The sequence below is a fragment of the Chamaea fasciata genome, unplaced genomic scaffold (assembly GCF_029207755.1).
Source record: "Chamaea fasciata isolate MVZ Bird 193981 ecotype frontalis unplaced genomic scaffold, bChaFas1.0.hap1 SCAF_6, whole genome shotgun sequence".
Lineage (NCBI taxonomy): Eukaryota > Metazoa > Chordata > Aves > Passeriformes > Sylviidae > Chamaea > Chamaea fasciata.
The window spans coordinates 39,106,139-39,124,379 of record NW_027094091.1 but is presented as its reverse complement, the minus strand read 5'-3'; the positions used below and the strand labels follow the sequence as shown (position 1 = coordinate 39,124,379).

At 37.2% G+C, this 18,241-nt stretch overlaps 1 protein-coding gene across 5 annotated transcripts in view; it reads right to left on the bottom strand.

Annotated features, from left to right (window-relative positions):
- MARCHF1 (membrane associated ring-CH-type finger 1) overlaps positions 1 to 18,241 on the bottom strand; it is a 225,967-nt gene that overhangs the window by 146,807 nt on the left and 60,919 nt on the right. For 4 of the 5 annotated variants that reach the window (XM_066186036.1, XM_066186034.1, XM_066186040.1 and 1 more), the window contains exon 2: positions 3,750 to 3,828. The exons of the other annotated variant lie outside the window; for it this stretch is intronic. The gene's annotated coding sequence lies outside the window, so the exon portion shown is untranslated. The remainder of the gene's footprint in view (positions 1 to 3,749; positions 3,829 to 18,241) is intronic. 5 annotated transcript variants of the gene reach the window in all.

The following is an 18,241-nucleotide window of genomic DNA, read 5'->3' as shown; positions in this document are numbered from 1 at the left end:
TTACAGTACACAGAAATGCTACAATTAAAACTCGTATTCCCCTGAATATACTGACAGAAGCTGACATGAAAACATATGCCAGGTAACACCTGATATTAAAGTTCAAGTCTAAGTTCAGTTTAGAAAAATAAGAGGCAGGCATGGGGAGAGCAGTGGAAGATTCAATCTCCAGTGATCAGTGAAATCTTCATTAGAACTGTGCATGACACTCCTTGAAAATTAATATGCTTTTTGGGTATTGGAATTTTCTACAACAAAAAAGTCTGTGTTAGTGTTCACCAGTTTCCATAGATACTACTTCAATTCTTACTACTGATTTTGGTAGTGTGTTTTCAGTTTTTCAACTCAGTTATCTTCCCTTTTGCTGCACTTGCACTGGACTCTCACCAGGATCTCCAAATAATTGACCCAACCCTGCAGCTGTGAATCAAGAGAAGGTATTCCAATTTTTTTTTTTTTTTCCAGAGGGCATGAGAAGAGCAGGAGAAAATGAGGAACACTTCTTGCTGTGCATCAGCAAACATGCCTTTCCTGAATGGGAATAATTTATTGTGTAAACAGAACATTTCTACTCTTAAATTTCTGTCAAGGTGAATGGCTATCATATTAAGAATTTCTAGTTCATCTTTAGAACTTCTGGTTCTTCTACAAACATAGAGCAGTAGACTTTGTGCAACTCTTTATTTTACACAGAACACATTATGATGGGTAAAATTTGGATCTTTTGTAAGCACAGGACTGAAAAATTATTTTGATAGTGACTAGCTGAATATAGAACAATCTAATGGGGGGGAAGGTAGAAAAAGATGATTATTTTCTTACTTGTGGCCTTTCAGTACTTAAAAAGAGGTTATAAAAGAGGGAGAGTAACTTTTTACACAAGCAGATAACAATAAGACAAGTGGGAAGCGTTTTAAACTGAAAGAGGGGAGATTTAGATTGGATATTAGGAAGAAATTCTTTATTCAGAGGGTAGGAAAGCACTGGAACAGGTTGCCCAGAGAAGCTGCAGATGCCCCACCCCTGGAGGTGTTCAAGCCCAGGCTGGATGGGGCTCTAATAAACCTGTCCAGTGGAAGCTGTCCCTGTCCACGGCAGGGGAGCTGGAATGAGATGAACGTTACTGTCCCTTCCAACCCCAACTATTTTATGATGCTATGATTTAATAACCAGCTAATATTAAGAGAAATAAAACCTGGAAACTCCTTTGGGAGGAAAAACACAACAATGACAAAACTGATCATAATTAATTGCCACCACAATCTACAAATCTCAATGAGTTATGTTGTTGCTTGTCTGTCTATCATGACAGCCACTTTTACAATACTGATTAATTAATTCAGAATACTAGCAGGTGCATTAAACGTATAACAGAAAAGCTTCTAATCAATACAAAAATTAGCAATATGGAATTGCATCTAGCAAAAAGACAAGTTGGAACTATGCAATGGTTAAAAATGTTAGAGTTCTCCGTCTTGTAGCAACCTGTACTCATAAAATAATAACAACAACAACATCCTTTTCCTATGTTGTTTTTTCTGATATAACGGCTGAATATGTGAATTATAAAATCAATTGCAGTCTACAGTAAGAAATATTATTGAATTTTGCCAGCTCTTTAACCATAGAATTGTCTATAACTGTATAGTAATAGACAATGTTTCAAACATTTTAGAGCACGAAAAAAAGATTTTTCTGCTATTTTGTCCTCAGATGAAGTCACCTTATTGAAATCCATGTGTTTGCAGGTTTCCAAATAATGCATTTGTTGTCTGGAAGGCTGTAAATGTACTTCATTGCTCAGTGTGCAAAACAACACTCAGCATTTGCATCCTGTCAGGGACTTTTCTCCATGTTCTCACCTATGATTTTTCCAAGTCACTTCTGTACTTTTGTCCCAACTGTTGTCTTATCTTCACTGAATATAAATATCTCTAATGGATACACACCCACCCCCACACACACATATACATGTGCACACAATAAAATACTAGGATTTCTCGGGCAGATATGAAGAAATTAACAGAGCAATTAATTGAAAGAGAAGACAAAATCAAAATAAATTAGCCCATTCTAACTCAATCTTACCTCTTATTTGTGTTCTTTTAAGCCTACTGTTATGATACTGGAAATCCACCTGAATAGTGCTAAATAATTAAACCTATCAAATAATACTGAAAATCTTACTAAATCAGTTATTAAGACAGCATTATCAGAGCAGCACTTTTTCTTCTCTCTTCCTTGACAAATTGTAAAAGTCTCCTTGAATTATCCTGAAAGAGCCCCTCCAGATTCTTTGATAAAACCAAATGAAATGCTCTAATGTTGGAGTAATTTTAAGACACTTAGGATAACACAGGACAATTGCAGAAGTTGCACCAGTACTGTGTGAATATTTATATAATAAAAGACAATAACATTCACTTTCTATTTCTCAACTCAAAATGCAGAATTAAGATTTTAATTTCTAACAGGCTTGCTTGTATTGGTACTTATTTTACGGTTCTCTCAAGTTACATCAGAGTAGTAAAGAAATACTGAGACAAAGAAGTACATTTTGAAGAAAATCAAATATCAGGAGATTTTCTGAAACTTCATAAGGAGCTTGAAATGTGGAGGGCTAGTGTTTTATTTGGTTGAACATTTTATGTCAAATTAAATTACCTATGTTGCCCATGTATAGGCTTTGCTGCTACTTTAAAACAGAGTGCTAGATAACGAAAAGATCTGAAATTATTACTTTTAAAGGATTAAACACCTACTATCAGTTTTGAAACATTTTTCAAAAGTGCTTTTCCCCTTATAATTTTCAAGAACTTGCTGTCTAGGTGATGCATAGTTGAACTACGATAATTACATACAAAAGGGAAAAAATTAACATACTGCTGAAATTGTAGCTTGCAAACTCCCAATATCCTTCAGGGCATATTTTTTGGCATATTTACATATTTTCAGATTACATCTTTTGACAGGGATTAAGAACTTCTGTATTCTGTTCTAGCTCTGCCACCACCCACATGAATCTGCCAAAATCAAGTCTAATGGTTTTGTTCCTTGTGTAAAATAGATCACTTAATATTTTTCTTGCAATTCTGCTAAGAGAGCAAGTTCAGATCATCCAATTTAAGTATTTTGATGTAGACAATTAGACTCAAGATGAAAGCCACAGTTTAAATTTGTAAGTGGAGTTTATTGTGAGATATCTACAAAATTAGATGAGTTCATTTTAGCTCGAGGAAAATACTTTGCCACAAGTGACACAATTGTAAAGGGCACTATCATATAATTTAGTAACTCTGAATCCCAAAGATGTCTTAGGCACAGCAGGCACTGCACATGAAATCTTTGCAAAAAGCTTTTAGTGGTAGTTTCACACTCTCATACAAGTTTGAATAATTTTTATTCTTCACTTTTAAAAGAATTTCTGAAAATAAAGTAATTGCAGTTCAGCATGCATCACAGTGGATGCATAATCTGTAATGAAACAGCATGAAAATCTTGCTCGTTGGATTCAAAACCTTAATAGACTTTAGGGAAAATGTTAGTTTCAGTTATTTATTTAGAGGAAAAATGTTTGTTTGGGCTTTACTAAAATATAGAAAGGGAGTAATAGCACATGTTGCCACATAATGCACTTGTAAAGGCTTTCTTCACAATTAAGCTGCAAGTCAAAATGCCAAAATAAAGTGGTTCTTTCCCACCACAGTATGAAATAACTTAGTATTTAACAACAGAAAAGAAGAACTTACAGGTAAAGCAATCTTTTAGAAAATTTCTGCTATGACAGAGTTTCACATGACCTTTCACATTACTTCCTGGGTTCATTTCCTAGAAGAAATAGAAACAAGACACATGTGAAACCAGTTGTAATGTTAAAATAGCATCTTTTTCCTTTGCCTTGAAACAGCTTACAAAGCAAGGTTTAGGAAAACTATTTAGGCTGGTGTCTTCCAAATGGCATAACCTAAAGGAAAAACTCCGGACTTGAAAGGTAATCTAACAATTTTTATCAAATCCTGCACCAGATACTGATGTCCATTAATCTTTCTGTAGACTTTCAGACTGATTTGAGATTACTCCTTGACCTTCCTGAGCACAGGAAAACCACAAATGATTTCCCCTCTATCCATCACACTAGTACAAAAAGCCTTTGCATAGCCTGCTAACCCATACGGTATTGGCAGGATAACATTTAAAAATAAACAGAACTTAACACAACAAAAAAAGTGAAAACACGTAATTAGTTCTCTGGCAATGTTTCTATACATATTTGCTCACAAAACAAAGAGTAAAACACATAAAATATTTAACTGAAATAGTTAGCTCATAAGAATAGCAAATACAAGCTCTATTCTGCAAGGGACACAAGCCAGAGAAAGAAAGGAGCTGCACAGGCACCTGTGGTGGTTATGTGCAGCAAGAAGCTCCCTGCTGCAGGGCAGTGAATCCCACAGCTGCTGATTGGAGAGGTTTGCAGCCTGCTGGAGACTCAGATCTGGACACTGCAAAAGGCTGCTGCAGACTATGACCCTCTGCTGCTCTTCCATACAAGCACCAATCATGATGTCAGAGGCAGTAAGAAAGCATCAAGCACTGATTATGCTGCTGACTGTTGGGGTGCATGAAGACCCCAGGCAGTTTTCTCCTCAATCCTTCCAGAAAGGCAGAAGGGTGAAAAAGGAAGTAACATATTCCATAAGAATTTGTTGTGCAGTTGGTGTGAGCTACAGGGCTCTAAATTTTAAATTTAAAAATTAACATGTTGTACAAGGACAGAGTATGGTTTAGCAGAGGTGCTGTCCATAAAAGTGGATAAAAACATTTTGCCAACAGGCTGGCCAATCCAGTAATGAGAATTCAAACTAGGAATAACAGGAGTAGGGGAGCATGAGCAGCAACCAAGAGAGGAAGTAAAGAGCCAGGCTGGCAAGCAAAGAGTATGAGGCAATGTCGAAAGAAGGAAATTTGTAAGAAAAAACTGTAGGAGTCCCACCCCAACTGTGTACATGTACATAGGGAAATGCCTACCACGCAGAATTATGGTAAAGGTATTCTATCTTTTCTGGGGAAACAACTTGGCTTTGTGCCTCTTCAAATAGCCTGTTTGCTAATGTACACAGCAGAGCAAACAGGACAAATTAAGAGGTCTGCATGCAGTTGGAGAATTTCAGTTTCACTGGGATCACAGACATGGGTAGACAGCTCATATAAACATGAACAGTAGAAGTTTCTACTGGTGCTGTGCAGCATAAGGAAGGCTATGGAAAACGGTCTCCCTGTCACAAGATATGAATGGAAAGATATCTCCTGATGGAGACCTGTCACAAAAGATATGAAGAAGGCCAATACACTGAATGCCCTCTTCATCTCACTCTTCACTGATAAAACCATCTCTCAGCTATGCCAAGTCCCTGAAAACCATAGAAAAGCCTGGAGCAAGGCAGACTGCCTCTCAGTGGAGGAGGGTCAGGTTAGGAAGCATTTAAACAAACTGGACACACACAGATCCATGGGCCATAATGAGATGCACCACACATATTGAGGGTTGGCTGATGTCATTGTGAGGGCACTCAATTACTTAGAGATCAAAAATGATAACAGAGATCAAGGGGAGGAGAGGAAACTTAGAGGACTGGAAGAGAATAAGTATCTCTGCTTTCAAGAAATTCAGTCCCAACCTCACCTCAACTCCTAGGAAAGGAATGGAGAAAATAAACCTGAAAGCCATTGCCAAACAGAGGAGGGATAAGAACGTATTTGGACATGGTAAGCATGAATACACGGAGGGGAAATTATGCCTGACCAACCTGATAGCCTTTCATGATGAGCAGGCTGACCCAGTGGACAAGGACAGAACACTGAACATTGCTTATCTTGACTTTAACAATGTTTCTGTCACAGCCTTGCATTGTCTTCTCCCTGACAAACTGATGAAGCACAAAATAGATGAATGGAGAGTAAGTCAAACAGAAAACTGACTGAACTGCTGGCCAAAAAATCTTGTGAATCAGCAGCACCAAGTTCACTGGAGGTCAGCCATCAAAGGCACACACTAGGTGTCAATACAAAAGCCAATATTGCTCAACAACTCATCAGTAACTTGCAAGTTGAGACAGAATGCAGATACTACAAAACTAAGGGTGGCTGATACATCAGATGGTTGTTCTGTCATTCAGAAAAACCTTGACAGGCTGAGGGCCAACAGTAACCTCATGCAGTTCAATACAGGGGCAAAGTGAATTGCTGCACTTAGCAGGAAAAATCCCATACATGTTGGCAGAAAAGGACCTGAGGGACAACAAGCTGGCCATGAGCGAGCAGCATGCCCTCAGAGCACAGAAGGCCCACAGCAACCCACACTACACCAGGAAGAGCATCACCAGCACACTGAGGGAGGTCATCCTTCCTCTCTGTTCAGCCATCCTGAATGCTGTAGTAGGTGGCCCACAACTGGGCCCAAGAGAGACAAAGAGTTACTGCAGCAAGGCCAGATAAAGTTTATGGAGGTAAGTAAAAGATTGGAGCACTTTTTGTATGAGGAGAGGCTGTGAGAATTGGAGACCTTGAGAAGAGAAGGCTCAGTGGGATCTGTCCTATGCTAATTAATACCTGGTCAGTGGTAGAATTAGGAAGGCAGAACTTTTCTCAGTGGTACTAAGTGAAAAGACAAAAGGCAACAGGCACGAATTAAACATAAGATATCCCATTTAATCATAATGATTGCATTTTTATTTTTCTGTGAGGGTGGTCAATCAATGGCACAGGTTGCCCAAGATGCATCTCCATTCTTTGCAGATATTCAAAACCCCACTGGGCACAGTCCTGGGCAATGTGTGCTAGGTTACCCTGTGACCCTGCTCTGACCAAAGGGCTAGCCAGTCTCCTGAGGTCCCTTCCAACCACAAGAATTCTACGATTCTGGAAAGTGTTTTATTTAACTGGTCTCTGCTTAAAATAAATTGAAAAGAGGTTAAATTAATCACCCATGAAATCTCTTCTCCACAATGCATGGGGAAAAAAATGTATTATCAACTTTATTGTGCTTTAGCTAGTGTAAAAGGCTTTAAAAAGTTACAGCTGAAAGCTTGGAACATATAGTAACCCAGACCCTAATAAATGTCAACATGTCTTTTGGACTCCTGGATATTAATGCCAAGATTTTAAAACCATAAATTAAAAAAGCAACAGGAGAAATTCAGATACTCTGATCCAATTAATCTGATCCAGCTGGACACGTTCCTGTGTAACCTGCTCTAGCTGACCCTGCCTTGGCAGGGGGATCTCCAGCAGTTGCGTTCAACCCTAACAATTCTGTGATTGTGTCATTGTAAAAGATAAGAATTTCCCCCAATAATTCCTGCTGCTAATGCAGGAGCATTAGCAGTTTCCCATGAGAAAGTAGAACATAAATAAACAAAGGTAGGTAGGTATTCACATCTGATATTTAAACTGGATTGATAACAAATGCATCAAATGTATTTTCATTCATAATGGAAAGATATCCCTAAAAAGCAAACAAACATTGCTCCAACCATTCAAAAAAAATCTGGATAACATGCACTCTAAAAATGTGAATCACCTGCATGGTGTTCAGTAGAATGGAATTTCATTGCATTTTACACTAAATGAAAACATCAACACTTATGTGAGCATTCATGGGTTTATGACAGCATCTCCCAAAGAATTGTTCCACTTACGTGGAGCGATCAACTCATGGAGTAAGTTTTATAAGTCATGAAGAACAGAAGCATAATTAGACTGTGGAAAATCCAAAGAAATATTTTAGAATCAACTTATTACTTAGAGAGAAAAAAAAATCCTTTAGCAGTTCAAATCATACTTGTTCAAGGGAGCAGGTAAAGCTTTTATTTTTCCAGAAGCTATTTCTTTCTACAAGTTTGAATTTGAGTTGTTGAAAAGATATGACTACAATTTATATTTTAAATTTTCTAATTACCTATTTCCTTGGAGGAAAAAGTAAACAGCGCATACCTATTTTATTTGTTGCCAGGCAGAACAAAGAATACACGTTAAACAGAAATACCGTGTATTTCTGCACACAGGTACTCAAACAAAGGCATGTTGTATGTAGACAGTCACATGGGCTCTTTTTGTGTTCATGTTGCTATGGAAACAAACTTCTGTGTAATCAAACATGATTACAAAGACATTCTAGCTCTTAAACAGGGAATGAGTCTTATCTTTTTTTATTCTTTAAATCATGGAAAAAAGCTGATTTATAAGAAGAGCTGCCAGTAGTCAAGAGCATGTGAAGCTAACAAAATTATAACATCTGAAATACAAAGATTTTGCATTTCATAGTGTTTGTGTACTTAAATGTAACTTCAGAGACTAGAACAAAAAGGCAGTAGGTTATGACATCAAGTAAGGACACTACAGATTTTGCATTATACAGAGGATGAGGCAGATAAACCTGGCATTTTCTCTGATTTCTTGGAAACAGAATTTATAGAAAACTTGCACTATGGAACTACTCATATCAAACAGTATATCCATTTTAAAAAGGGTGAACCAACGAACTATGTTATATAGATTTAAGTTCCTGTTTTTTCCACAGAACATTAAACAATCTCTATTCAATACCTCTATCTGTTTTATTTATCTTGGTCCATCTGCTCTGAAAATGTTCTTGCAAAGCAGTTTCCCATGGCAACACCAAATATCACATAGTCTCAGTCTTCTGTCAAAGCCCTTCTAACTGATCCACTCCTGAATTTCAAACAGCATATTTTTCTGCTGAATTTAAGTAAATAATAAATGGAGTATTTATTCAAGAAAAAAAAATCCACATTAATGAAATAAATACCCATGAATAAGCCCCCCTTCTTCAGGCATTTGTTTTTTTATTGTTTAAATAACTTCATTTTTCAAGAGCATTACATTTAAATCACCTAAGGTGAGGTGGGAGATATATATGTTACTTAAAAACCCTGTCAGTCTGCTGGTAGTTTTTACTCAATTAAAATTTCAAAATCATTATGTTGCATGCAGCGAAACAAACTGTGCGTAAGTTTTAGAGAATAAGGAAATAATATGCTGAAAAGTAAGTTTTAGAATAAAAATACCACAATGATTGCTTACTATGGAACAACTTCTGAATAGACATCATCATCTACAAATTATTACTAGCCAGCCCCTCTAATTTTTACATCCTCATATTTATAATGATCAAAGAAATGTAAATAAGAGAAAAATTTCTCAATCCATTTTCATTCAAGATAAAATAATAACACTGATTTCATGAAACTCCTATTTTACCTGAGACGCTATCTTGAGAATCCCTTCACCCTAAATTAAGACATGGTAGAAACATTTTTAAGTTAAGTTCTTCTGGAAAAACTCAAAGTAAGCATCAAAAAATCCCAGACTCTTCAGTAAATCTCACTCTAGTCCTGAGCACATTGATTCTGTGTGAAATTGCAACAGAAGCATTGTTCTAGCTGTACCTTAAAGAAGAAATGTTTGGACAGGAAAACTAGCCTACTGAATTTCAAAGTCTGACATCATTTACTTTAGATTTGTCTGACCAAAACCAAAATCATCTAGAAACAAACCCCGTGGAGATCCGAAAGATGATCAGACCTTCCAGGTCATTCCTACACCACCATACTTTAGTTTATTGTAGTTTATAACCAAGAGCTACTATAAGAACTACAAATTAGCAATCTCAGATCCATAATAAACAATAGAATTAAATTCCCACAATAATTTTCCACCAGCATCCCCTCCTGTCCTGGCTGGGATAAAGTTAATAGCATTCTTAGTAGCTTGCTCAGTGCTGTGTTCTGGATTCAATACAAGAACAGTGTATATAACACTCCTGTTCTGGTTGTTGTTCAGCAGTGCTTACCCCAGATCGAGGACTTTTTCACTGTCTCATGCTCTGCCAGTGAGGAGGTGCACATCATGCTGTGAGGGAGCAAAGCTGGGACAGCTGACCCCAACTGGCAAAGGGATATTCCATACCACAGAATGTCACACCCAGTATATAAACTGGGGGAGGCTGGCTGGAAGGGGCTGATCACCACTTTCAGAAGGGCTGAGCATCCATGAGCAGAAGGTAAGAAGCTGTACTGTGCATTACTTGTTTCTCTTAGGTTTTATTAATAGAATCAGTCCTCTCCTTCTTTTTCATTACTATTATTATAATTAGTATTATTATAATATTTTGTTTCAATTATTAAACCCACAAACTCTTAATCCATAACCCTTACTTTTTTTTCTGATTCTCCTCCCCACTTCAGGATAGAGGCAGGGAGTGGGTGAGTGGCTGCCAGATACTCAGTTGCCCACTGGGATTAAACTACTCTACTTTCCCCTATAATTTCCTTGGGTTATTCTTGGTTTTTTTCAGGCACACTCATCTGCTCACCTTGGAATTCAGCCCAAACACATTTTGCAGATTACTCTAGATTTCTGGTCTCTGTTGTGAAATTCTGTACAATGATTCTGCTATTTTTAGTTAGAAAGGCTTTTTTACATGTTTTAGACATAAATGACTTGATGGACTAATGAAGCAAAATAAGGCATTTCTACAGAGCACAGGGCAGAACAACAATAGGAGGACAACTGAGCTGTTGCGTATGCAGCACATCAGTCCACTTTATGAATCTATGCAAATATTGCTGGAGAAATAAATACAAAATGCAAATACAAGAGCCCTCTGCCTGCAAAGAAGAGCACATAAATTTGTCTTTACAAAACCACCTGTATGCTCACCTGCTACCTTTCCTGTGGTTTACTACCCATCAGCCAAAGTACACTGCCTACAATTATCTGTGGACAGAATTTCTATTGTAACTATTTGTGATGAACAATAGATGCATTTTATCATTCCACTCTAAAACCTTTTATTCTGCATTTTTAATAGGCCATTGAAATAAGCCTGTGAATTTATGAGTCACATGTTTATGATTCTAATGCATTTTATTTTTCAAGCGAACACAGGTAGTAGCACTGATTCCATCAGTTGCCAGGGTCATCCTAAAAACTGCTAATTCAATCCTTAATTGTATGAGCCTAACCATTAGTGTGTTTTATTATTCTTTACTGTATACCAAGTGTTTCTCTTAAATAAGTAGGTTGGTTTTCTTGGTTTGTAAGAAAATCAAAGATAAAAAAAATTCACCCAAAATTAGGTGAAAGTTATAAAAAAGAATATTACTTTAAGTTTTCATCAAACCACATGTACTTTGTGTTTACCTGTCCATAGGAGGATCAGATTTTGACTCATTTTAAAATACCACAGTACAAACATCAGTGATGTAATGACCAGTAATAGTAAATTGCATCACATGCTACTGCCTGTGATACATGTGAGATGAACTGGCTAGAAGGAGAGCATGTTTTGAAAAATATTTTTCAAATATGCTACTTCAAAAGTTATGATTTCATCTAAAAATAAAATAGAAATTCTTACAGCACTAACATCCTGCCTTTTCTGAAAATCTGAAAGGCTATAAAGCCGTTACGTTATTACAATCTATTCTGCAAATGGCTAAGCAGCCAGGACCGTGTTCATTTATGCTTTGTCCTTTTAAGCTTTCAGGGTGCTGTGTAGTCATAGTAACTATGCTTTTTCTCTGTGAAATCCATTAGCTGGTTTCAATCTGGGATTCAATACGACCATAATCAAAGCCAAAGATTAAAAGAAATCGTGATTAAAAAAAGATTGTTGGTGACAAGCATTTTTTAAAAAAGCAATTTCTGCATATCTATGCTGTTATACGTAACAGCAAAAGATACCAAAAGGTTAAAAGGACATCAAAAGATAAATCCCAAATTAATTTTAAAACTAGGTTACCATCAGGAATTACACACTACTACCTCAAACTAGATGTCTGAGCAGAACCAGCTCTCATTTGCATTAAGTCAGTCAGTGCTGCTGGTTGGCCATCAGTGGAACAGCACAACAGACGAGCTTTCAGCCTTGCCATCTCCCTCCCTTTCTGACAGCAGACCAGGGTGCACCTATTAGAAAGGGAGACCAGGATTTGCACTGTGCTTTGGAGAAGGCCACACAACAGACAAAAATCACCTTTCTTCCTACAGTATCTGTTGTGTGACAATATAGACAGACTACAAATAATCTGTCGGATCTCTACTGGACAAAGATTTTGTCAACAGGAATGGAAAATCTTGAACTCTCATTCCACATTGAAACATGGCAGATAATTCAGAATACCAGAATAAGCTCTAGTCTGCATCCGATTTGGATGTTGTTTTAGTCACAACAGCACTAAACAACTTCAAATTCCAGCTCAGTCCTGACACTGGTTACAGAAAAACTAATGACATTGCACCTGTTTGCTTGAATCCTAATTACAAGAAGGTACACCTGGTAACTAGGAGGAGGCACATTTTTTGCAGGCAATGGTATGTACGCCACAGCTGGAATCTGAAAGTGTAGGAATATATTCCACTAGCCATTAATTTAAAAATAAGTTCCTTGAGTCTTTGTACTGGATACCATATTCCTTAACAGAAAATTTTCATTGCCTCCTCCGCTATTTTACTGTTAGTTCAAATCTCTGCTGATTTTTCAAATTCGATTTGCTTCTGCATGATATTAGAATCAATCATGATTCCAAGATAAAATATCCTCCATGGCAAGAAGTGTGCATATTTGGGCTGGGGAAAGGGAGGATATCCCCTAATAAGAGAAATTTATCCATGCACCGGCATTTTATTTCTGCTTTCTAGCTCCTTATCCTGCCATAGCCCTTCTTGTAACAAGCTATGAGAAAAAATTTCAAGGATGTGGTTGTAAAGGGTAAGAAAGACTACAGAAATATTTTTAAGAGACCATGAAAACTGCAAAATAAACTCATATTTGCATTCAATAGAAAAAAAAAAAAAAAAAAACACAAAAAAAAAAAACTTAATGAGTTACCTGAATCTAAACCTTCTCCTTTTCCTCTATAATACACAACTTGTAAAGCCCTGACTTCACTGAAGTTAACAGCAAAACACCCGTAACCTTCAGTAGGGCAAAGACTTCACCCTATGTATATTTAATGACAAGGATGACATAAGAGAGGATTAAAGGTCATGCTTTCTCTGTTACTACAGCAGAGGATGAAGTCATGTCATCATGGCTCTGACACCAGGCTTGTCCAATGATTCTGTGATCATCAGCTTGGCCCCGATCTAAATCAGAGTGACAGCACATTTGAGAAGTCACAGTATAAAGCACACTAACAGTTTCCAGTTCAACTCTCAAAGAAAGATGCATAAAACGCTTCTTTCCAAGTACTCTTGGTTCTGCTTTTCAAACAAGAACTGACAGAGGCTCACCTTTACTTTGAAACACTATGAGCATACTGAGGAAGGCAGGGATGCTCTTAACAGAACATTTTGACAAGACACCCTTCATCATTAGCAGTGACTGCACAATTTCCTCCAATCAGCCACAGAACAAAGTACTTCTGTACATATTGATAGAATACTCTATGAACTGAAATCTTGGGAGAAGAGAGCAAGATATATGGGCCCTTTCCTTTTTCCACCCAGTCTTCCTAATACAAAAAAACTCATAACAGGAAGCAGCACTGATGGTAAAATCACAGGAAATCAAATCCAGCCCTGAACGGTATCCAGAAAAATAAAATTACAAAAAACCAAAACAAAACTAACCACCCCAAAACAAAACCAAAAATCAACCAAACAAAAACTCTAACCACAACAAATCAGAAAAGCTGGAGATTTCATAGGGTGTAAAGAGGTGTAGGTGCTCCCAACAGAGCGTTGCAGAATCCAATGAGAGTTTTTGCAAGTAACACAGCTTAGAATACCTTGAAAAACACCAATAATTTTCTCTTCCCACAGGCTTTAAATCAAAATACTGCACAGCACTGTCGATATACATGCTTGTTTAGGTAACTTTAACATTCCTCTACAGTTATTCCATAAAATTTTTGTCAAAATTCAAAAGCTATTTTTCCTTCTTTTTCTCATTAAAGTAAGAGAGACATCAAAATTTTAAGGCACATATTTTCAGCTTTGTTTTTTTTCGTGGATTTAATTCTAAGGTGTTAATGCCTTTAAGGAACTAAGAATAATCCACAAGTTTTAAATTATGAGGGAATACAAACTAAATCCACCTGTAAAACTTGAAGTACCAATTAAAATAAACTTGGAAGAGAACTAGTCATCAGAAGTTTTATTTTGCTAGGCATTAGAAAACAAAAGAATTTCACACCAAAAAAACGCCCAAATATCATCTTCATCTGAAGAGTCTCTCTAAGGATGTTTTCTATGTCCAAGGAAATTACTTCTTTCACATCAACCTCCCTGCTTACTCCCCATTCCAGTATTCTGCACTTGCCATGGTTACCATTTTGCATGACCACACTGTGAGTGGTGACCTCACATTCAATAGACCCCCAAAGGCTCAAAGTTTGCAAAATGTTTCAAGATTGATACAGAAATTTTGCCATGAATTTTCACTGGAGGACTGGCAGGTGCCAAGGCACATTCAAACAAGAATGAAGACTGAGTATTTTATTTGCTGAACTGCAAACCTTCAGCCACAATGAGAATATAGGAAGTAAATGAAGGTGTAAGAATCAGAATCACAGCAAAAGTCATTAAATATAGTCTAAGAATTTCAACATGCAGTTTTCACTATGATTCAAACAGTTTTAAATAAGGAAGGTGACCCAAGCGGGATCAGGCTTCCTCTTTCCAAATACCAAAAATGACAAAGAACATTCCTTAAAAATTCCTGAACACAGGTTAGTAAGCAGGACCCAAGCTACAGTATTTACAGATTGACCTTCCATAGATGCTTTCATCAAAGCTACCATGAACACAAAAGACAAAACCAGAAATCTTTCTCATGAGCTTGACAGATGCCAAAAATAAACCATAGTGATGACAACATGTAAGTCAGGTGTCGTGACCATAACAGATAAGTCACTTAACTACAGTCTCATAATAAACAAAAGTAGATATACTGGATTTCTGGATGAGGTTCCACAGCTTAGTCCTTAAGGAATAAAAACAACTCTGCCTGTGCTGTGTCTGAAATCTTTAATGTGATACAGATTACTGTTGACTGATACATAAAATTCAGGTATACATTACATCTATCCAAGAAGCAGAATGTCTAGAAATGAATCTACATTTACTAAATGCAGTGTTGGATGCTTGGACCCTGCTAGAAGTTTCCAAAGAAAAACTCTTCTCCCTGGTTTTCCTGCAGATGAAAAGCACACACAATTACAGAAACTGTCCTACCTTCCAAATATGTGATTTTCACAAGAAATACAAGATAAAGATGGAATAACTTGAAATAGTTTATTTTAATAAATCAGAATAAACTAAATCCCATTCAGTTTGTTCTGTTCTGTTAGATGCCTTACATGACACTCAACTTTTGTATTCCCTACACCCCAAATCAAAAGAGAACATGATGAGATGACAAGAACCCATCGATTACACGAATACGATGCTAAACGGAAAGGGATCTAATAGAATTATGGAAACATCATATCCATCCACTTGTTAGCATACATAAAACTTGTAAATCAGAATTTTTTGTCACAGAGCATCTCTAGCTTAACAGTTAACACTAAGGATCAAATGTGAGAGAAGGTTATTTTCATATTCATCCTGTGATCTTTCATATGCAAAGCAACATCACCCTGTTCCTTATCTCTCAAAACTGCACTCTTATATGAACATACTTGAAGATTCCGCATTGGTTTTAACCTCAGAATAACAATGACTAAAAGCCATCTGTGACAGCCCAGCACCCTGCCATAGATGCATTTATTTCCCTGCTTGGTATGTTTGGCATATTTCTCACTTATATGTTGCCAAATTTTTTTAAGTTACTCTTCTGATGACACGAATCCTTGCTGATCTCAGGTTTCCCCATGTAGACAGAGCATCTAGAAGGGTTTTTGTCTTTCCACCCCGGCCTGGCATGAAAACAAGAGGACACTGGAAGATCAGTGGATTATCAGGAGTCAGATTAAGCATATGTTAATGCTTCCCACGAGCCTTAGAAATACAGAAAACAGATTTCTGTACTTGTTGATTGGCTTTTTAGGTGAATTATGTTAACACATTATTGCCTTCTGCAAAGTATTTTCGTGTCTATGCAGAGACCACTGCATTTCTATGTGTATTTAAAAATCCTTGCTCACACAAACAGCTAGTATTAATCAAGTTTTCCATCTAAAATCAAAAGCAATCAGCAATGAAAACTGTCCACAGCGTTGAGCTCAAAGCATTGTGGATCAGAAGCACCAAGTCCAGGTGTAGGCCAGTCATCAGACACACCCCGGGAGTCAATACGAGAGCCGATATTGTTCAGTACCTCCATCAATAACTTGCAAGGTGAGACAGAGTGCACCTTCAGCAAGTTCACAGACAGTGCAAAACCAGAAGTAGTTAATACATCAAAGGGTTATGCTGCTATTAAGAGGAACCTTGACAGGCCAAGAGAAGAGCAAAAGACATGAAATGCAACTAAAAGGAAGTGCAAAGTCCTATTCCTATGGAGGAACAGCAGGCACCAGTATGGGATGGGGGCCAAATCACAGAGAAGCAGCTTCGCCAAGCAGGACCTGACAATTCTGGTAGACAAGCTCATCATGAGCCAGCACTGTGCCCTCACATCAAAAATGGCTCAGAGCAACTTGGCCTCTCCAGGTCAAAAGCAGTGCTTCTTTCCCTCTGTTCAGTACTAGTGAAAAACATCTGGAGGGCTGACTCCAGACTCAAGCTCCCCAGTACACAACAGCACAGTAAAGGAAGTTCAGTGAAAGGCAATGAAGATGATTAAAGGACAAAAGCATATTTTTTATGAGAAGCTGAGAGAGAGAAAGACATTCAGCACGATGAAGAGAAGCCTCAGGGATGGGACACATAAAAGGAAGAGAGAGATGGGCATTTGCCAATGGTGGCCAGTCACAGGACACAGGGAAATGGACAAAAACTGAAATACAGGAAATTGCAGTTAAACATCAGGAAAGCCTTTCTTATTGTCAGATTGGGCAAACATTGGAAAATGTCACCAAGAGTCTTCATTCTTGTATAAGCTCAAAAAATGACCTGATACAGCTCAGTGCAGCCTGCTAAATACCCCCCTGCTGTAAGCAGGGAAGTTGTGCTGGACAGTGTCTAGAGGTCCCTTCCAACCTCAACTATTCTGTGATTCTCTTAAGGATGAACATGTCTGGTTTTAAAATAGGGAACCCAGGTGAGGCTTCTCATCTACACTGAGAATTAAAGTGTCTACACAGTGTGTTTTTATGATCCACTACGTTCTTGCATGGAGTTTACTTCATGAGGAACTGAACCACTACATTCTCATTATGTCTGTCTGCTGCTTTGAAAGTAATTATTCTGATACTCATCAGAAACATCAGAGCTTAATTATTTATGGAAAAAATCTTAAATAACCTAGTAAAAAGTATTTATAGGAATGAGTATTCTGTGACTTTTTTTCAGTTGCCTTACACTATAATTTTTTCATAATGTGAACACTTGGATTTCATTGTGTAGATTTTTCAAAGTGCCATCTGTTTTTCAAGTCCTCATAGATTTTATTGAGATCAATACATCTCTATCCCTGCCATCCTCATTCACAATACAAAACAGGCATTGCCTATCACTCAAAATACAAAAAAATTCTAAAAGTTTGGAATTCTCTATGAAGCAAGCTGTATCTCTCATTTTGCATTTCCTACTTATCAGACAACTGTTTTACAATTTAAATGTTATGTCAACTCATCCATAACCTTCTTTTATGTTCTATTTCAACACTTTGTGAATAGAATATTAATCTATCATTTGAATTAATATCTAATTGAAGAAAACTCAGTTCTCTCAGTTCCTGAGTTTGAGAATTTATATTACTTAGTTGTCAAGTGATATCCAGCAAGCTGTCATGAGGAAGAAGTACTACACATACCTTCCTGTCCCCAGAAGCTGGCTCCTATTACAGACCTTCATTCCTAACACAGCAATAGGGACTCATTCTACCTCTCCCTGAAACAATTTTTCCCAGCTACAAATCCAGCTAGAATTTTTTCTCAATTAAAATCATCACTACCTTTTTTTTTTTTTTTATGTTGAGTTCATTTAAGCCTAGGTGTCTTCCAAGCTGAGTTAACAGGAGGCTGCTCAAATGATCCTTTTTCTAAAATAAAGAAGTATAAGCAGAAGAAAAAAAAATAGGAGGATTTTTGAGGTATTACTGAGTTGG